Source organism: Musca domestica, unplaced genomic scaffold (genome assembly GCF_030504385.1).
Source record: "Musca domestica strain aabys unplaced genomic scaffold, Musca_domestica.polishedcontigs.V.1.1 56, whole genome shotgun sequence".
NCBI classification, from domain to species: Eukaryota; Metazoa; Arthropoda; class Insecta; order Diptera; family Muscidae; genus Musca; species Musca domestica.
Genome location: NW_026712356.1, coordinates 3,216,349 through 3,239,552, shown reverse-complemented (window position 1 = coordinate 3,239,552; position 23,204 = coordinate 3,216,349).

Here is a 23,204-nt window from a genome sequence, read left to right as displayed (position 1 = left end):
CTTCGCATGTAGCTAGAGTTTAGGGCGGGGAAGAAGCCTACCAATTTGGGTGGTCATCGGATAATATTTAGCGGGTAAAATAGACCATATCTTTTGTGTTGAAAAAATTCAAAACTTTTCATTAAACCGCGAATATTTTAAATCCCGGCGAAATCACAAAGCCATGACAAGGTTACTTCTGATCTTTACATTGATGTTAAAATCCAACAAAATGGATATATAGCAAAATATGTGCGATATATATGTCTATCGAAGAAGATAGGCTTGAAAGATCTCTTATATGTCGAGAACGGCTGAACTGATTTCGACAGTTCTCATTAATTCAGAATGGCCTCTTGGCAGGAAAGAAACAACGTCTAAAAAATCGCATAAAAATATCTCTCTAAAGATGAAAATATTGATTTTGTAAAATTTTCTCATATTTTTTCTATTTTGTCATATTTTTGGCATATTTTCATTTTGAATTAAACATTTGGTAATATTTCTACAGCTAACAAAACTAAGTAGTTAGGATATCAGGATATCATATACAGATCGCATTTATGGCCCGATCCTTACGAAATTTTGCATGGAGATAAGATGAGGGTCAGAATAAAAGCCTATTCTTTTTGGAGATGATCCCCATATATTTAGGGGTTGAAATGGACCAAAAAACTGCAAAATTGTCAGCAGGTCGTAATTATGGGGGTTACCGGACATTGCAAAAGCTAAGCAGTTTTGGATGGCCATCCAAAAATATTCAATGTGTGAAGGAGTTTGCCAACTTTTATAGACAAAATACGAAAATGTCCATTCCAGTGACTTTTTGGAGAATTCACAAATACAGGAAAGACGCACTTCTGACTATTTCGTTAACGCTGATTTCGTTGAAGAATATAGTCAAATGGCTGTATCTCATATAGATGCGTTTCAGTCAAAAAACAATAATAAATGTTAATCTTTTGCCACTTCTGAGAGATTAAAGGTCTTTGGGAAATATTGGTTCCAGATCTAGGAAGACCATTTACGTGCAACATCTACCAATAAATTGGAAATGAGCAAATTAGTTTAAGTTGCTATTATCCGAAAATTAGAGAACGAAACCTGATGGTTTTCTTTTATTATTTGTCACAATATCTTGTGGAATTCTTTCGAGTATCTCGCCTATATAAACTGTATCGTTTATTATAGTGTTGTATATTTTTTTAGAACAGGCGTTGAACCAAGACTGTTGATTTTCTCAATAATTTTTCCCCTGAATATGACTTTCGATGACAGTCGAAATATCGCAAAATAAAAATCAAAATTTTAAAAATATAAGACTGATGTTTTCAATTGGCCTAAAGCCAAAATAAAGTTATTAAGTATTCATATACAACAGGTCAACAATAAAAACAAAAAAAAAATTTGCAAACTGTACAAGTTGTGCATTTTGAATTCTAAAAGGGCCTAACAAGAACTTTTGGAACGAATCGAAAATTTTAAGGTGGAGTTTTCGCTTACGAAGAAGCCGGGACTTGCTTGTGAAATATAAATCGAAGATGTGCTTGGGTAGAATTTTTTGCCCTTTCTCAGAAGTTTTCAAAGCCAATATCACTACCTGAAATTCTATTTAATCTATTCGATGCATTTGCAATTCCAATGAATCATATTGGCCTCTAATTGTCATTTTAGATTTCAATATAACACATGTGTTTCTAGTTTTGTGGTATTTCTTGTGTGCATTCATTGTCCTACAGTACCCTTTTGATACACAGTGCATCTACCATGCAGTCTGTTTTTCATTTCTTCTGACATCGTCAACAAAAAAAATATTGACAACACTTATAGTGTCCTCCACGTTATTGTCACTGCTCATAAAGTGGAAGTACGATAATAACTTTGATAACGGTTTATGTTTCTGCTGTTATTTTTAGCAGTGTTTACTGTTTTGACTTTTACTGGGAACATCTCGAGTTATGAATGAAACGTGTACATAAATCTTGAGAGATGGGCACAAGAAAACAACACGAATTGGAAAAGGTGGGATAAACGACGTTGTAGGGCGGTAATACTTGTTCATTCAGAAATATGGGAAATACAAAGAGTTCAATTAAAATAAATTAAAATTCATATAATAAAACAAGTGAGCGAAGGCTATAGCCGTGCGGGGCCGACCATGTGTTACCCTACAACACTGCAATATGTTCGAAGTCCCCTTATATCCAAATCCATTTTGGAAGATTTCGTTTTTGAAATAATGTCAAAGAGCCCCGCCCAGAGGTTACCCTTAGTTTTTTGGCCCGGAGAATTTGGCAAAAGTTGTGGTCCATTTTACAGCTAAATGCAATCCAATGGTCATCCAAAATGCTAGACTTCTTTCCTGCCCTCAACTCTCTTCCGATGCGAAATTCCGTGTCGATTAGTTTCAATTGTGGCCTATAGAGCGACTACAAAATTAGAAAAAATAATTTTTTTTAGTCCATTTGCACCTCTCAATGTACATCTTAATACCAATAGGCTTTAATTCTGACCCTAACCCTACCTCCATGCCAAATTGCATATAATACGACATGCATATAATACCCTCAAAACGTAGTGTTGAAGGGTGTAAACATTTAGAAAATTTACAATTCAAAATTGTAAGTAAATTGAAAAAATCCCATGCGATAAAAAATATGACAAGAATTGAAAAAAATGGAACAAAAAATATACACTTTTTTTGGTACATTTTCCCCGCAATTTTCTTAGATTTTCTGATTTTCTGGCAAAAGACCATTTCGAAATGATGGGAATTGTGAAAATCGGCCCAGCGGTTTTTGATTTATAAGTAGAATAAATAAGATCAATTCTTTTACATATATATTGTAACTATTTTGATATATACCCGATTTCTTGGCTTTTAGCATCACTCTAACGATCAGAAGTGATCTTTTAATGTATTTGTTATTTGGCTGGGATTGACAATATTCGCGGTTTAGTGGACATTTTCCTATTTTCTTACATAAAAGTTAGGGTCTATTTTACCCTCTAATCATTGTCCGATGGCCGCCCAAATTAGTAGGTTTCTGCCCACTCCTAAACTGTAACTCCATAAACAGTAAACATCGCGTCGATTGGTTCATAATTGTGACCTATAGAGCAAGTGCAAAATCAGAAATGTTTTCTGTTTTTGGTCCATTTCAACCCTATATTATGCGATCATCTCCAAAAACAATAGGGTTCTATTCTGACCCTATCCCCACCTCCATTTTCAATTTCGGATGAGGATCGGTTCATAATTGCGACCTATAGCTTGATTACAAATTAACATGAACAGACGGACAGACGGTCGGACGGACATACATAGCTAGACTCATCGACTCATCTCGGCGAGATAGGAAGATCCATATATAATTTTCTATGTGGGAAACCAATATTTCGAGGTGTTACATAATTTTTGGCCCAATCAAACCTATAATACCCCTAAACACATAGTGTTGTAGGGTATAAATAGAATAAACAATAATAAAATTATTTTAATAAACTAGAATTAATTTCAAACTATTGATTAAAAAATAATTTAATAAAACTGAAATTAATTTTATATAAAATTGAGACTATATCAGTACAATGATATAATTTTTTATATATATAATATATACAGAATATAATATATACATAATTTTTGTAAGCATAAAATTACAAATCTTTACTATTATTCCCATATGTCCGCAAAGTTCATATTAATTCTAGGTTCATTAATTACATATATTTTGATTCATTCATTATTTCCATATTTACTTCCCCACTCAAATTGTAGTAAAAAGACAACAAATTAACAATGATTTCTCATCACTGAATGGATTGGATATTTCTTGTCATTAAATCCATTCATCCCAACAAAAAAGATACTAACTAAATCACCAGCTAGATATCTAAGAAAGGGCAAAAAGACTACATGAACTCTCTTTTTGAATGCATGGTTCCAACATGAAACTTTAAGCAGCTTTGTAATGCAAAAAGTCAGAAAACTCATCATCATTAACATGCGACGTTGGAAAACTGTAACATTTACAGTTTTGCGTCACTGCTGCTAGTCTGACGGGCCATGCGAACATATTTTCACATCATCAAATCTCAGCAAAATTTGCACCAGCTCATAAAAAGTGAAAAAAGAAGAACGCAAGCAAAAAAAACATACACACACATTAAGACCTACTCCCTGGCTTGTTAGAAAGTAAAAGTTAAGTATGAGATAAGTTGTAAGCTAACATGATCTCATGGTGGTATATACAAATTTGCTTTTTGTGTTGATGACTTGACGGTTTATTGACCTGATACTATCAGGCTGATAGGAATTCGCTATTTTGGAAATATTAACATAATTTAATATTTAACATTTTCATGGATAAAACGTTTGAAAATAATATCCCTCATTCGATTTAGTTACATAACGGATATACATTCATTTTTGAAGCAAATATTAAAACTCAGAAAGTAGGCCCATGGTGAAACTATAGCATTGGATGTTTTAATAGGCTCACAAAATGTTTCCATTCTTGAAACAATGTTTTCTCATTCAAAATAGTTTTGCCTGGTGCAATTAACTCTTAAAACAAATCAGTTTGAATTTCGCATGACTGTTGACCCATCAACGCTGGGAACAAACGGCTGGAGCTGGGATCTTGAAATTTGGTGGTTTGTTAGTTGGACACTAAAAGCGAATAAATATTGGAATTTTCGAGCTGTAATTCTTCAATATTGATAATGTAAGGTTGTGGTTTAAACGGTTATTAATAAAAAAGATTCTAATGGTATTAAAAACTGGTATTTGGACTAAAATTATATTATTTTAGAGTCGAAGTTGATAAATGTAGGAAGTACAGGGTGAGATAAAAACAAGTAAGCAAAGGCTATAGTCGTGCGGGGCCGACTATGTTGTACCCTACAACACTACAATATGTTAGAAGCCCCCTTCTGTCCAAATCCATATTGGAATTATAAATTAGGACTTTGACGAGGGACATTTGCCCAATATTTATGCCCTCCGTTGTGAAAAAAATGTCACAAAATACTACAAAATCTACATTAACATCATTATTGGCATATTTTTTTACGATTTTTTTCGATTTTATACTTTTATGTCAAGAGGGCATTCCGCATTGACAAAATTTGTCAAAATCGGTCCAGCCATTCTTGAGATATAAGCATTCTAACTAACATCCCCTTCCTTTGAATATACACATTGTATATATTTCGCTATACATATCCGATATGTTTACTATCGGCATCTACGTAACGGTCAGAATTTACCTATTCGTTTATTTGTGATTTCGCCGGGATTAAAAGTATTCTCGGTTTAATGGAAAATTTGACTTTTATTTAACACAAATGTTGTGGCCTATTTCACCCACTAAATATTACCCGATGACCATCAAAATTATGCTAATTTCCGCGTCGATTGGTCTATTGCTCTATTGGGACCTGTAGATCAACTGCAAAATCAGGATTTTTTTCAGTTTTTGGTCCATTTCAACCCTATATTATGCGATCATCTCCAAAAACAATAGGGTGCTATTCTGACCCTATCCCCACCTTCATTTCAAATTTCGTGAAGAACGGGCCATAATTGCGATCTGTAGAGTGATTACAAATTAACATGGACAGACGGACGGACGGACATACATAGCTAGATTGACTCAGCTCGGCGAGATAGGAAGATCCATATATACTTTCCTATGTGGGAAACCAATATTTCGAGGTGTTACATAATTTTTGGCCCAATCAAACTTATAATACCCCCAACACATAGTGTTGTAGGGTATAATTTTGCGTTGGAAATTAAGCGAGGAACCTCATTTTGTAACCATTCTTGGGTGGCGCGTGCTGAGTGCGATGGTGCCGAGTCCTGTTGGAATGTTCAAGGTCTGAGGCCAAAATGTTTGCGTGCCCAATGCTTTAATACACCCTCCAGAATATTTTCGCGATAATATTCGTTATTTATTCTGACATCGGCTGTTATGACGGCCTACATCATCACCATGGCCGGCTCTTGAGTTCTGGTGGCCAACCGAAGGTGCACATTTTCTGCTGAGCTCTTTGGCAAGTAAACACATTTCGTTTGGTTACAAACTGCTGGACTACGAATGTTTTCTCATTGGAGAAAACCGAATTCGGCAGTTCACCACTTTCGGCGAAGCGAAGCAACTCTTTAGCTCTTTTAAGTCTACTTTCTTTCTGTTGCGGTGTAAGTTCTTGGACTTTTTGGAATTTAAATGGCTTTACCCCGAGCACATTTTTCAATATTTGTCGAATGGAATATTGCGTTATGTTCCGCTCACGAGCCATTTTTCGGCCACTGTGACGCGGGTTTCGATCAAGTCGCTTCTTTACTTTTCGAACCATTTCTGCTGATGTTGCTGTTTTCTTCCGTCCACTTCCTTGACGTCGGGTTACGCTATCAGTATCATGGTAACAAGCGATAGTACGAGACACAAAATATTTAAATGTGAATTTAAATGCTGGAGTGCTCTAAGAATAGCCACTTGTGGTTTTCCAGCCAAATATAAAGAAATCACATTATCCCGCTTGAATTCCATCACGAATAACTATTTTTCTGGAAAATTCTCACCAAAGTGCTTCTGTCCGCTTGTAAGCAATATAATGAGCCGTCACTGGAATAATTTTAACAGCTGTGAGACGAGTGGCTAAGAAATGACAGCAGTCTGAAGTTAGTTGCAGTGTTGTCATCTCGCGCTGTATATATGGGAGCTACAGCTGGCCTGAATTCGTCGGATATGCCAAAATTTAGGTTATTTGGACTGATATTGGCCGTTTGGTGCATAATTAACCCGAAGTCGGGTGAGGAAATATATGGGACTGAACCGATCTTTAAAAAATTTTATGCACTTATTTCGAAGCTGTATCCGATATATGGTACCAAAGATCATTGTTGTGGAATGCTTATTACGCTTGTGAGGAACTTTAAACCCCAAATCGGATAATATGTATATATAGGCGCTATAGCTATATCTGAATCACCATACAGCCCACATTTTGCGACGTAGAGCTTCAAAATTTGGCACAAAAATGTGTATTATGCCGTATATTATCGTTCTTCGTTATTGGTATAGCCGCCATATAATAGTAACTTCATACATTCGTGCATATAATGGTACCTCCGGATATTCAGTATTTTGATGATTTTTGCCACATTTTCCCACGGAGTTATCTAAAAATAGGCATAGTGAGTTCTAGCTCCGATGGCAGAACATTGAATATTTAGGTCTACGTTTTTCTTATAGCGCAAATATAACGATACACACCGATATTCGGCATTTAGATAACTCTAATCAAATTTAGTCACGAAATTATTTCCAATTTGTTATTTTAGAAGGTTTTGTAAATTACCATTCTTGAAGTAAATTTAAATAAAATTGTGTATAGAGGTTCCCATTTTGGTATTGCCTCCATATAACGGCCTCACCCACTTCATGAGTTTTGAATAGTTTAACAGCGTTATCCAAACGGTCTTACTGGTATTTGTAGTTTAAAGTGAAACACCTTTTAATTCAAATACTTTTATACTAACAAGTTTTCTTTACCCAATGGTGAGGGTATTAAAAGTCCGGTTTAATGTTTTTTGCTTGATTTCTTTGAAATTTTCGACCCTGTTGGTAGGTACCAAATCTAGTTGCCCATTTTGTCCATTTCGATGTAAGTTTAATTGATATATTGCAATGAACCAAACATGGACGATATCAGGTACAACCTTTGAGATTTATCGTGCATACAGACTGACAGAGGCTAGATTGATTCCAAATGACCGAAAAAAGGATTTTGTCTTAAGAGATGTAAGCTTAGACCTTAATTTTTATGAAACATAGTACCCTATGAAGGCCTATGGCTGATGATATAAAAAATATTTGCGATGTTTATGGCCTTGCCTAAAATATTAGAGAACACAGTCAGCAAAAAACAACGGTTTTTTGTCGTTGGTTAGAAATGTTTCGCAATAAAAACCGCATTTTTAAAATTATATGGAATTTTCTAATAAGTCTCGTAATTATCCTTAATAACCTCACTGTTTACTGATTGCAATCAGTAAATTATTTTCCCTCATATTGTTGCAAATGTTTTGGAATCTAAAAATTTCTATGTTATTTTAAACATATACCACTGCATGCAAACAATATATGCACCAACCACTCTGAATGATTCTAAATAATACTTCCCCTTAATTTCATCCTTTCTTTCTTTTACGCAAAACCATATCATTTTACAACACAAAGATTGATTCACATTTCATTGATCTTTTGTAAATTTACACTTAAATTACTTCCGCTTAAATGGCAAAACCCCATACTCAATTTTAGCCAGCCAACTTCAACTCCAACTCTGCCGTACAACCAGCGCTCCACAACATTTGCATAAATTTACACACCCCGCATATCATCGGCTGCGACAAATTGTAATTTAATATTCGTATTTTAATATCGAACACTAACAAGTGAGAGGAGGTATTCATGTCACCTTGTCGCTGTGTGTGTTAAACATTAAATAAATGCGGTTTCATGTTTTGTCACCGTTTTGGTTACAGGAACAAACGAAAAACAAAAACCAAAATATGGACACTGGTCAAGCAGTGCATACCTACCTAAATGAAACCACATCAATGGCTTTGTGTATATGTGTGTGTGTGTGTGTGTGAAAGGAACAGCAACAACAACAACCAACTGTGGCTAATTCACTGTGGGCTCTGTCACACAGCTCCTATACCGCAAGCAAAACACTCTGGGGGATGTGGTGTGTCATGTATGTATTTGCAAGAGACCCTAACTCCACTGTTGTCCACTTACTATCGCGGCTAATATTGGAAACCAAATAATTTACGCTGACTTTCAATGGACTAACGGGGAATAAGCGATGTATTCAAACCATTTTTTTACATTTTTGGGTTTAAGAAATTTCAATGGTAGACCCACTCAAATGGGACATATGGATTCACTTCCTCTGATACCGTCTGCAAATAAATAATAAATTTCTAATAATGCGATCGAGGATTCCTTTTTGGCTCCATATTTGCGCATCAAAATATGCAAGCATTGTCCACGTTTAAAGATTTTAGGGATTTTTGCTAATTTAGTAGAGCTCCACATAACAATTAAAAGTTTTTATGGGAGAATTCAATCATACACGCTATGATTATAATTATAATTTAAAGTTCAAAGGATTAAATATGCCGAAGCATTTGTATCTTTTAAATTCGGAGTTGTATTGCCCATTTGGTGCACAATTAATTTGAAATCGGATAAAGATATATATGGGAGCTATATCCAAATCTGAACCGATCTCGATAAAATTTGGCAAAGATATTTCTGAGCTGTATTTGATATATTTCCCTGAATATCATTTTTACGGAGTGCATATTACGGCTGTGGGTAACAAATACAAACGGATGAACAATATATATGGAAGCTATAGCTATATCTGAATCGATCTTCACCAAATTTGACATATTAACTTCTAGACTCGATTCGGTAGCAAGTGCGAAATTCCATCCCATTTAGATAAATATTAGACGTTTGGTTCACAACAAAAGGTAAATCAGACGAAGTTATATATGGGAGCTATATCCAAATCTGAACCGATCCGATAAAATTTAGCATATGTATTTCTGAGCTGTATTTGATATATTTCCCCAAATTCTTTTGTTGCAGAGTGCATATACGGCTGCGGAGGACAAAAATAACAAATCGGATGAACAATATATATGAGAGCTATAGCTATATCTGAACCGATTTCGATCAAATTTGGCATACTTTTTTTCAGGTGTATATGCAAAATTCCATACAATTCGGAGTGATATTACACGTTTGGTGCACAATAAAAGGCGAATCGGACGAAGATATATAGGGGATCTATATCTAATTTTTGACCGATTATCTCCAATTTCAATAGGGTTCGTCCTTGGGCCAAACAAATGATCTGTGCAAAATTTCATCTGGATCGAGCAATAAATGCGACCTGTACTTTGTTTACAAAAATACATGGACAGACGGATGGACGGACGGACATGCATAAATCGACTCAGAATGTGATTCTATGCAGATCATCAAAAGGAACTATGGGTCTATCTCGTTTGCTTTTGCCTGTTACAAACAAATGCACAAAGACATAATGACCACCTTGTGGTGTAGGGTATAAAAAATAGGGCAGGAATCATGAATTTTTATACCCTACGACACTAAGTGTTGGGGATATTATAAGTTTGATTGGGCCAAAAATTATGTAACACCTCGAAATAATAGTTTCCCACTTAGGAAAGTATATATGGATCTTCCTATCTCACGGAGCTGAGTCGATTTAGCTATGTATGTCTGTCTGTCCATGTTAATTTGTAATCACTCTACAGTTCGCAATTATGGCCCGATCTTCACGAAATTTAGAATGGAGGTGGGGTTAGGGCCAGAATAGAACAGATATGATCGCATAATATTTAGGGGTTGAAATGGACCAAAAACTGAAAAAAATCCTGATTTTATAGTTGCTCTACAGGTCGCAATTATGGACCAATCAAAGCGGAAGTTTGCATGGAGCTAGAGCTTAGGGCTGTCAAGTGAACCAAAAACATAAAAAAATTCATGATCACACAATTGAAGCAAATCGACACGTCTGAGAAGAGAGTTAAAGACAGGGAAAGATTCTATCATTTTGGATTGAAAATGGACCACAACAGCTAACAGCATAAGGGAGTGCTTAAATATTGGGTAAATGTCCCTGGTCAGGTCAGTGCTCCGTGACATAATTTCAAAAATTACTGCTAATTTAGTGTTGTAGGGTATCACATGGTCGGCCCGCACGGCTATAGCCTTTGCTTACTTGTTTAGTATATTTTTCAATGACGATTTGACTCCCCCAGAGTGTTTTTGGACTTTAAGAACATGTGTCTAGGACCTTTTGGCTCTATATAAAGGGTAGATTAAAAAAATGTTGTTGGAGGTCAATTAGGGTGGATTAAAACAAAAACTGAAATTTCCATTTTTTTTTTTACAAACCTGATTGGACATCATGGATTTTTCACGAACTGTGGAGGATATATTAAATTTGTCATTCCGTTGTTAACTCCTCGAAATAACCTATTTAGAGTTTGTAATTGGTTCTACCTTCCACTTTTTCTTATAGCCCCATATGTTACTGTACCTCTAAATATTGGGTATTCTTATAATACAGGGTGAGATGAAAAAACTGCAACCAACTTCAGACTGCTGTTATTTGTAAGCCACTCGTCCGACAGCTGTTAAAATTATTCCAGTGATTACAAGCGTACAAAAACATTTTGTTGAGAATTTTCCAAAAGAAAACTTATTCGTAATGGAATTCAAGCTTCATATTGTGATTTCTTTATATTTGGCTGGAAAACCACAAGTGGCTTTCGTTAGAGCACTCCAACATTTAAATGTGAATAAATCTTTTGTGTCTCGTACATAGCTCGTTACCGTAATACTGGTAGCGTAGCCCGACGCCAAGGAAGTGGACCGAAGAAAACAGCAACATCAGCAGAAATGGTTCGAAAAGTAAAGAAGCGACTTGATATAAACCCATGTCGCAGTGGCCGAAAAATGGCTCGTGAGCTAAACATATCGCAATAATCCATTCGTCAAATATTGATAAATTAGCTCGGGGTGAAGACATTGAAATTCCAAAAAGTGCAAGAACTTACACCGTAACCGTAAGAAAATATACTCAGAAGAGCTAAAGAGTTGCTTAGCTTGGCCGAAAGTGGTGAACTGCCGAATTTGGTTTTCTCCGTTGAGAAAACAGTTGTCCAGCAGTTTGTAAACAAACAAAATTATCGTGTTTACTTGTCGAAGAGGTCAGCTGAAAATGTGCACCTTCGGTTGGCCACCAGAACTCAAGCGCCGGCCATGGTGATGTGTGGACCACCAAAACAGCCGATGGTCGCTCTCCGGCCAAAATACCGCAGAGCAGCATTTGGGCAGCATGTGACGGTTTCATTGGCCGTTTGAAGGCAATAGTCCGTGGCAAAGGTGACCAATTCGAACAAATCTAAACTTATTCTAAAATTTAATGCTATTTCCAATTGTTTTTATTCAATGAAATTAAAAAAAAAAATGTAAACATTATGACGTTTGTCTTTGTTGCAGTTTTTTTTATCTCAATATACAAATCTATTCCAATCGAAATTTGAATTTATTATCACACACCTACTTTTGCTTACCTGAAAATTTGCAAGGATCTCAAAATTTTTAATCACAAATTGTTACAATATTTTGGAAACAAAATATTCTTATCAATTTAATTTTACAACTATGAATTCATATTTAATAACCCTTTTCGCAAACATTTAAAATGGTGTGATTTTTAATGGACTGCCGCCACTGGCATTGGATTTCATGACACATCAGATTGCCATCGTTACACCTTTGTGGATGGAAATTGAAAACCGCAATAATAAATATTAATTTTCATAAATAAACGACAAATTAACGCTTTTGACATTTTTCGGAAAAGGGTGTCAATGTTTGCGGTGTAGTAATAAATTGTTGTCTTGGAATGTAATTGAGAAAATGGAATGAGAATATATTGTGGTAAAAACATTAGTTAAACTTATGTTATTTTTGCTTTTGCAATGCAAAATCTATTGTAAACAAAATCTATTTTTTTGTCATTTACCTGGGCATTTATCAAGGTCCCAGGTCTGGGTAATCTTTTTCCAACTTGACAGTAAAACTGGGTATAACAATAAAATCGAAGAGGCCATATAAAAATCGACCAAGGCGATCGGCCGAGACAATCGCTGCCGTACGAGCCAGTGTTGAGAGGTTCCCAAGAACATCCAAAAAACGCCGTTCTAAGCAGTTGGGCATGGCTCGGTCCACTTTACAACGGATTATTCGCATTGATTTGCATTTGTTCCCGTACAAAATTCAATTGACGCAAAGAATGTTGCCTGCGGACAAGCCCCGTCGATTGGAATGGGCCCAAAAAAAAAAAAAAAAAACATGGGTCCGTCGAATATGGGCAACCCTGTATAACTGCTGTATCACTTGGAGGAGGATTATATTAAAACAAGTAAAACAGCAGCAAGTTCGGCCAGAACAAACTTTGAATACCCACCACCGTTTGGAACGAATTTGGCAATTCTCAAAAACAATAAAATCGGTTAAAAATCTGTTAAAATCTTAAAAATACTGAATGCAGTTTTATATTAGGGTCTAACAACGGCATGGAGCAGCATAGGTAAATTTTGTCGTAAGCCATTACAATATTCAAATACGAAACTTAAAAAAAAAAAAACGGTTAATAATGTAGCTAAAATCATCAAAATATGGAATATCGGAAGTACTGTTTTATGGGAGCTATACGAAGACGTGGGTCTACAAAGACAACTTTCTCTCATAGGCTGTAGTATCTATTACGAACTTCAAATACCAAATTTGAAACATATCCGGTAAATAATGTCGCTAAAATCGTCAAAATACCCAATATCAGGAATCGACATAGAATTTCATGCTGATCAAGAATATATGTACTTTGTGGGGTCTAAAGAGTATATTTCGAGGTGTTACAAACGAAATAACAAACTTAATACATATTTTTGCCAGTCTTTTGTATTTTGATAATTATAAGTCTTTGCTTTTGTATGTATAAATTTTCAGGGTACATCCATGTTTCGGAGTAGAGTGAAACAGCTATCTAACAATTAACTAAAACAGGTCTTCAAACTGTTTAACACTATGTTGCACAGTCCTGCAAAGTTCCCTGCCTAATACAGTACATGCCAACACTGTAGCTATCAAATAATGGACAGAATACCTGCGTTTGAGTTTCATAGAATTTGTATTTGAAACAACCATAACCTTGAAAAGGCAATAAACCACAAATGGGAATTTTCTCCATAAAAGACACATAACATTAAAACACTCAATTCATATAAATTATATATCAAAATCCTGTGCCGGCGAACAAGTTCGCACATTTTCAAAAGCATAATATTTACATTCCTATTTGAAGAACAGCGGGAACCAATGACCATGCAACATTATACTTGCAACTTTCATGAGGTACACATTGTACAGTGACGGTGCCGCCGCAAATGTGGTTGGTAGCTGCTTGTTTGGATGGCTTGCAGAGGTAGTAATTCGTAAATCATTTATCATTTTCTTCTGTCTGTAATAAAAGTAGGAAGCCTGCAATTACCGGAAAAAATACAAAGTATGGCCTCATATTGGTATTATTTTATTTGGAATTTGAGTTAAACAAAGTACAAAGCAATCGCCACCGCAAATTTCCAATAAGAAAGGAATACAGAGAACAGTTCAGTATGTTCTTGGGTTTCTATTATTCTTTTTTGTCCAAGTCAGATTCTGGATGCTCTGTCCGCTCTTTGGCTACAATGTATTTTTACGTAATAAATATATGTTATTACCAACTGGGGGTAGCAATAACATGGAGAGGGACATACAAAAAAGTTTTGTTTCTGTTTAGTCTACTCCCAGTCCGTCTGTGCACATTACTCTAACCGCACGATTTAAGCTATTTTTGGGGGTTCGACCACATTTGCTATACATCCAATTGCCGTAAAAACTGCAAAAAATCTGCCCATATAGGTCCATGTTGTGATGTTGACCCCATAAAATGGTCCCTACCAAAGCATGGTGTTTTCATGATGTCAACTATATATTTCTAAAGAATTGTTTTAAAATAGGTATTTGGAGTTTATAGATTCTCCACCTTTCTGTTTCTACATATGTTAACGTTTTCCTAAGCCACCATATGAAGATACCCCCGATTATTTTTACGAAATTCCTTCAAATTTGATATGTGAAGTTTATTATGAGTATACCGGTTAATGTTTTCATTAAGTTCTACATAAAATGGAATCTCTCTATACATGACACTTGTCCACTTAGCTTAAAATCTTAGATTCGTCCCAAGAGGTTCATGTTAGGCCTTTTTATACCCTCCACCATAGTATGGGGGGTATTTTAAGTTTGTCATTCTGTTTGTAATACCTCGAAATATACATTTCAGACTCCACAAAGTATATATATATATATTCTTGATCAGCATAAAATTCTATGTCGATTTAGCGATGTCCGTCCGTTTGTCCGTCTATGGCAATCTGTCTAGCTTCCCAACGAAATAAAGTAAGTTGATAAAATTTTACTCAAATGTATATTATGTCTGCTGGACTTTCGGTTTTTGAAGTTCGTAATGGATACTACAGCCTAAGACAGAAAAGTGTCTGTGCAGGTCCACGTCTTCGTATAGCCCCCATATAACAGTACCTCCCGATATTTGGTATTTTAAGGATTTTAGCGACATTATTCGCCAGAATTGTTTCAAATTTGGTATTTAAAGTTCGTAATGGATACTACAGCCTACGACAGGAAATTGTCTGTGCAGGTTCACGTCTTCGTATGGACCCTAATATAACGGCAACATTCGGTATTTTGAAGATTTTAACAGAATTTTTAACGGATTCTATTTTTTTAATCGTCAAATTCGTTTCAAGTGGTGGAGGGTATTCAAAACTCAGTCCAGCCGAATTTGTAGCTTTTTTACTTGTTAGTACTCAAAATTCACAATTTGTTCACTTTGACAAAATAGTATAAACTAAAATGCATACTTAATTTTCGGACTTTAAAGGTTTTATATATTACTAGCTGGCCCGGTCCGCTTTGCCGGCCCGTAGTTTTTGTCTATTATACATATTTGACAAAGCATAATTATTCCCAGATATAATTGATATAACTGTTCACGTACTAGTCGATTAAAAGTGTTTTAAAATACCTGTACCCATATTTAAGCAGTTGGCTTCAATATTTATACCGTGGGCTTCATATGTATGGATGTATATATCTATACATATCTATACAAATCTATTAAAAAGTATATGTCAATCTTATCCCCATGAAGGGATCAAATTAATTTTTAGTATGGTAAAAATCGTAGCAAAATTTTCCAGCAAGTAAGCAGCAATTTGGAATTTACCGTATTTTGTACACCGCATAATTGAGGGCTGAATGATTTAAGAATAGCCAAAGTTAATAACTTTTTTAAACCCATTAACACCTTAGATTGTGCATTAGAGTCTTCATAAGTCTCTCTAACAATGTCGATCTGTTTGTCCGCCAAAAGGTGGACTTGAGATGGAGAAAATTCTAAAATTTGTAGATATGTTGAAATTTTTGTGTAAGATTTTCACCCCCTAAATTCACATTTTTAGCCAAATCCTTTGAAATATGGTAAAATCAGGCAGTACCTTTATATGGGCACTACTGCGAAACATCGACCTACATTGAAAAATTTCTTCATCCCTTATAATCCAAGATGACAAATAGAGGCCAAATCAAAAATATAGCAGAACAACATTCACGTGATTTAAATAAGTAAAAATAGTTTTATCCACCTCATAATTGAGGGTAGACTCATTTCAGAATAATCAAATATAATTACTATTTTACACCTATTACCGTAAGATGGGAATTTAATTTAGTCGGTCCCGTTCTACTTTCTTATTTTTGTAATTTGTTCATGTTTTCACAATTTATTTCATATAGATGTACATCCCAAATCTACGTTCCCAACCAATATTCTCTTTGGGGTTACAAATTCAATAGAACACAAAATTTTCTTTTCTGACCACACATTAGATCTGAAAGTGGACTTGGGGATACTCCAATGTGGGGACTTTACTTAAATAAATTCCTATATGGCAATTATCTGTATGATGGTTCCCTACCCCAGGGTAGCATAAACTCAATTTTTTAGCCAAATCAATTGATTAATGTGGTCATGACCAATATGGGACCTACTCTGAAAATTTCAAATTTTATGCGAAGAGGTTCTCTACCCCCTTAGAAACAAAGGTACCAAATAAGGGCCAAAAATGAAAAAAGTGACCAAGACCCCAAACATAGCTTAAATCATACGATGGTTATACAAATATGAAATCGGGTTGTACCCTTATCCGTGAGTTATGATCGATATCATGTTTGTTTACAAAAAATCCACTGAATTCAGAATAACAAATTGAAAAAATCTTCAACTTGTTCGCTGATTTTTTACAGCAAATGTTTAAAGGTCCTTACAAAGTTTGTCAATAGAATATACTATTATTTTAAAATTCGATTCCATTGAAAATTTTTTTTTCGATTTTTTCCCGATTTGAGAATTTTTGCAATGAGATCTCTTTTTTCGTGATTTTGAAAAAGTAATTATCTTTTAACTTTTGTGTGTCCGCGTTAAATTATTTCCGTTTCGCCACCACACAATTCGGTAAAACACGTAACCCGCCATCAAATTCAGTTCTCAAGAAATCAAGTCAATTAAATAAATTGGTATTAATATTCGAATTCAAAAATAAAATATAAAAAACACTACAAATGTACATTAGAAAAAAGTAAGTCAAAATGGAAAAAAATCATGCAAAATAAAACATTACTATTGTACATTTCAAAAGTCAAAATGAAAGTGTTAATATATCACATTTTTACGCGATTTTTTGTATATTATCCTTTTTGGACAGGAGACAATTCCGAATTTGTATGAATCGATAAAATCAGTCCAGCGGTTCTTATGTTATAAGCGTAGTAACTAACACAACTTTCTTTTATATACACTGGTGGCCAAAACTAAAGCAACTTAAATCTCAAAGACAATAAATGTCCTGTAACTTTTACAAAAATAAATAAATCGTAATTATTTTTCCAGTTTTGAATGAGGGGTTTAATTCACTTTTAAGAAACTAAAAATAAAAATACAAAAATAATTTTGAACGAAAAATAATATGTGGAAAACTAAAATGACCCAATTTTTGCTTGGTCAAAACTAAAGCAACTTTTGATTTTTTATTTTAAAATAATTAAATTTTGGCTAGTAGTCGATAGCATAACCATTATTTTTGATAGCAGCTGCACACCTACGAGGCATTGAATCTATAACACGCTCAATTTGATCCTTGGGTGTGCTTTCCCAGGCACCCCGAATTCTTTAGAAAATGTTGTGCTTATTTATTTCCGAATCTCTCTTGATCTTCCTATCTACGATACTCCAAAGGTGTTCTAAGGAGTTTAGGTCAGGTGATTGTGCCAGCCATAACAAAACATGAATTTTTGACTCCAGCAACTAATATTTGACAAGTTTTAATACAAGTTTGGTATCATTGTCATGCTGAAACACCCAAATCAGACGAATATTTTACTCAGCGTAAGGGATCAACGTGATGTCCAACACATCTTTGTAAACAAACCGATCCACAACTTCCTTTATTTTATGGATAGGCCCAAGTCCATAGAAAGAAAAACAGTGCCACGCCATTTTTGACCCTCCCTCATGCGTCACTGTACCTTTGCAACACTGCGGCTTGAGTCCTTCATTTTTTGGTCTTCTCACCGTAAAATTTTTCACGTCGGAGCCTTTAATATTAAACGTAGACTCATCCCAGAAATAATGTTTTTTCCATTGATCTTGATTCCACTTAATATTATCGTTTCCGAAAGCCTTTTTGATTTTTTCAGATATAAATGGTTTTTTGATGTCTTACGGGCATGCAGACCAGCTGCCACTACTCGTTTACGCACTGATCTCGAGCTTATATCCATTGATTTCTCTCTCACCAATCCAGTTGAACTCTTAAATAGTTGTTTTTTATTTCTCTCACAATTTGTGGATCAGTACGGGCTGAAGTTTTTCACGGCCTTCATCCGTTATAGACTGTTACTACTGATCCAGTTTCAAAAAAAACCGATTTAGTATACAGAAATAATTATGAAATCACATAAATATTTATGAAATATTTCTCGGAAATCATTTTCTGTGATATGTTGTTTTGATAGTCACTGATAATTTGCTGTTTTATTCAGGTACTGTATTTGCTTTTAGCCATTTTTAAAATTTTTTAGGCAGTACTTAAAAAACGAAAAGAAAAACACATAATGTTGTAAAAAACTTCTCAAAAAGGATTTATGACAAGCGAAAATGTCGAAGGAAGCAAAAAGCGATAAATATCACAGTAAAAACAACTGAAATTGCAGCGGTTATATGAATGTACAACAGAGTTGCTTTTGTTTTGTCCAAGCCAAAATCGGGTTAATTGACTTCACCAAACATTATTTTTTATATAAAAATTAATTTTGGTTTTATGTTTTAGGTTTTTAAAAAGTGAATAAAGTACCTAATTTAAAACAAGAAAAACTTTATCATTTTCTTAATTTTTGAAAAAGTTACAGGGTTCTCATTCTCCTTGTAATTTTGTAGAAGGGGGAAAATAATCCTTAAAATTATTTTCTACCCTTTTCAAGAAAATGTGAATTATAAAATATTTTGTTGTATTTCGGATTAAATCCTATGCCAAACGATAAACGTTCAAGCTGGATAGTAATCGTTTGTATAACAAAATAAATTATAAATCTTAAAGAAAATCCTAACCGAACGATTAACGTCTTAGTTGGATTATTCTTCAAGGTTCGTTCCGAAAATAGGGAGAATAAAAACACAATTATTGGCTTGAATTTGTTTGGTGTTTATTATTCGCCAGTTTTACAGGAATGACTCTGAATATTATAATGTTCCTTCTTAAATAGCATGATGAATTGAGTGATCAATAAAAGAGAGGAACAAATCAAGATAAAGCGAAAACTCATTTGAGTAAGAATATTATAACTGTAATATTATTCTGAGTGATAAATTGTCACAAACGAATGAGTAAAAAGTAAATACAGTGAGCATCAATAATTGTAATACAATGAATTTAATAAAATAATTTCATCATAACATTTAATTTATAATATAAGATAATCAAAGTAATAAACGTTTTATGCTTCTACATGCGGCTGCTACAATTTCAGTTGCTTTAGTTTTGGCCACCAGTGTAAATTAGATTTAAGGTTTCCCCTTTTCACAATGTCTTAAAAATCTTTCACTTTGAAGTTTGTCGAGGAAAACAACAGTGACCACAATATCTAATTCCAGTATATTAGCTCTTTCCCTTCACCCCATACCAAATTTAGTACATTTAGAACGCATATGCAAAACAACCTACATCTTTCCATCATATACACAAACTGTACTCCAAAGTTAGGACCAGTTAGTACTTAGTAAACATTACCAAAACCAACTCCCTATCTTAACCACAGACACCAACAGTGACTTATATATCGAATTTCAGTATTATATCTCAATTCCTTCACCCAATACCAGATATAGTACTATTAGATTTCTGGATTCAAGTTCCATCCATTCACTCAACGGCAAATTTTGTACTATTTAGTACTTTTCAAACAATCATAGCACACGTTAGCAAATCCACCTCCTCCACTCCTAAATATATACCAACAGCGGCCTATATATCAAATTTCCAACTCAATCGCTTCACCCAATGCCAAATTTAATACGACTTAGCACATATTTCCAAAACCAACCCCCAAATCTCTAACTCAGATACCGACAATGACATCCATATCAAATTTCAGCATTTCAGAACTATTATTTAACCCAATACCAAATTTAGTACTAATTGGTACATATCGTACAAAACCACCTCCATGTCTAAGTTCCAGACACCAACAGAGACCTCAATATCAAATTTGAGTACTCCAACCCTACCCCTTTACCCAATGCCAAATTTAGTACCATTTTGTACTTTTTGTACAAATATATGAGGAATTTTGGAATAACCACTAAATCTCAAACATAGATACCATCAGTAATGTACATATTAAATTCCAGATTTTTATCTCTATCGCATCAACCAATTCAAAAAACAGTACCATTCAGAACTTTTCGTACAATTTTAGTACTTTAGTACGGAACCACCTCTATATGTCGAGACTACACTTTAACAGCAACCCAAATACTAAACTTCAGATCTTAAGCACCATATGTTCACCCAATACCAAATATAGTCCTATTTAGTATTTTTCGTGCACTTGCAGTAACCATCAAATCCAAAACCATCTTTTTACCATCAAGGGCCCCAATACAAAATTTAATTTCACACTTAGTACACATTACCAAAATCACTATCATATATCAAACTCTCTCTCACTCTCACTCACAAACACTCTCATATATCAAAGCTTGATTCGCATACCAAATTTACAATTTTTATTTCTATCTATTCACATAATTCCACATGATACCATCGTAAAAATAAATTTCGAGTTTCCAAAATCCCTATGGTATATATATCCTGCGATCCATTAGTGATACATACTCCAAAATTCTAGCTCATTCCATTTGTACAATACAAAGTATTTCATTTTTAGTACGAATTTCCAAAAACCCAGTCTTATCACTCGCCTATGCACCAAGACTGGCCCTCATGCGAAATGTCACTAAAAATAACAAAGGGTTGTCACTTCAAGCAAACGCTTCGCCGAGCATGGGCCGAAATACCGCAGAGCAACATTCGGGCAGCGTTTGACGGTTTCATTGGCCGTTTGAAGCAGAGATGGGCATAATGCACTGTATTTTTAGTGCACTAATAATTTCACTATCACTGTTCATTTAGTGGTAGTGCAATTTTTAATTCCACTACCACTAAAGGGTTAGTGGTAGTGAAAAATAAATTGCACTACCACTAACCCTTTAGTGGTAGTGGAATTAAAAATTGCACTACCACTAAATTTTAGTGGTAGTGAAATTTCAATAGCACTACCACTAAATTTGGTGGTATTTAAAAAAACTTGCACTAAATTAGTGGTATTTCATAAAAAATAGCACTAAATTAGTGCTTTTTTTGGCTTCGCTAAAATTTAGTGGTAGTGCAAATTTTATTTAAAAAATCACTAAATTTAGTGGTAGTGCTAATAAAATTTCACTACCACTAAAATTTAGTGGTAGTGCAATTTTTTTTTAAATATCACTAAAGGGTTAGTGGTAGTGCAATTTATTTTTCACTACCACTAACCCTTTAGTGGTAGTGGAATTAAAACTTGCACTACCACTAATTATTTAATTCTTAGTGCACTAAAAATTTAGTGCAATATGCCCAACACTGGTTTGAAGGCCATAATTTGTGCCAAAATTGACCGATTCTAACAAATCTAAACTTATTCTAAAATTTGATGCTATTTCCGACATTTTTTGCTTTCATTCAATAAAATTTAAAAAAAAAAAAAATTATGGCGTTTGACTTTGTTGCAGTTTTTGTTTGTATATTTGTTGTCCTAATCGTTTTAGTTTATAAATATTCCACTGTAATTCAATAAATAAAGAGCAACTACTAATATGTTACTTTTAACTAAGCAACAACAAATACATGCCCTAAAGCTATTGTAATACAATGTTTGCCTGTTCTTTGTAGGTTAAGCATATTAACCTTTCTCTTCGAACTTGATATCCGCACCTTTTCCAGAGTTACACTAAAGATACTTTCGAAACTAGATGTGATTGTATTTGTTGAATTTGGTAGTTATTGAATAACAATTTCCTTATTGCTATCTATTTTCTCTCCATAAAGAGGATACATATTACATTTAAATATCGTTTAACGAACATAAGTAAATTGGGAACTATTTCTTAGGGAACAGACCTGCAAAATATCTGTTAGTGGCCGTTAACTCTATATATGGGCTATTCTATATGACTCCGAAATTTCTTAGGTTGGTCTGGGATTTTATATGCGGAAAAATGTTATTCCCTACACTACACTATGGAAACAGGGTACTATGTCTTGGCTCATTATTTGGAACATGTAAAAGGAAAGGCGGTTGGCCTATAATTCCCTTTTGGTGACTATATAGAATCACATTCCGACTCGATTTGTGCATGTCCGTCTATCCATTTCCATAGGTCTTCTGTAGGGAGATCTTTGGTTCTTATATGGGAAGAGCTATGAAAAAACTTTTGGACCTTCTATGAGATTATTGTCCGTTTAAGTGTTTAGAGGTATATAAGGTACACAGGTTCATTCCGTTTTATACCAAATTTTTAATACTATTGATTTTATTATAAACAATCTACAGCGCGAGATAAAAATAAAAAGATAAAATAAACTGCAACAAAGTCAAACGCAATAATTTTCAATTCTATTTTTAAATCTTTTTGAATGAAAGCAAAAAATGTCGGAAATAGCATCAAATTTTTGAATAAGCTTAGATTTGTTAGAATTGGTCATCTTTGGCACGAATTGTGCCCTTCAAACGGCCAATAAAACCGTTACACGGTGTCCGAATGTTGCTCTGTGGTATTTTGGCCCATTCCCGGCGAAGCGCTTGCTTGAGGTGATCGAC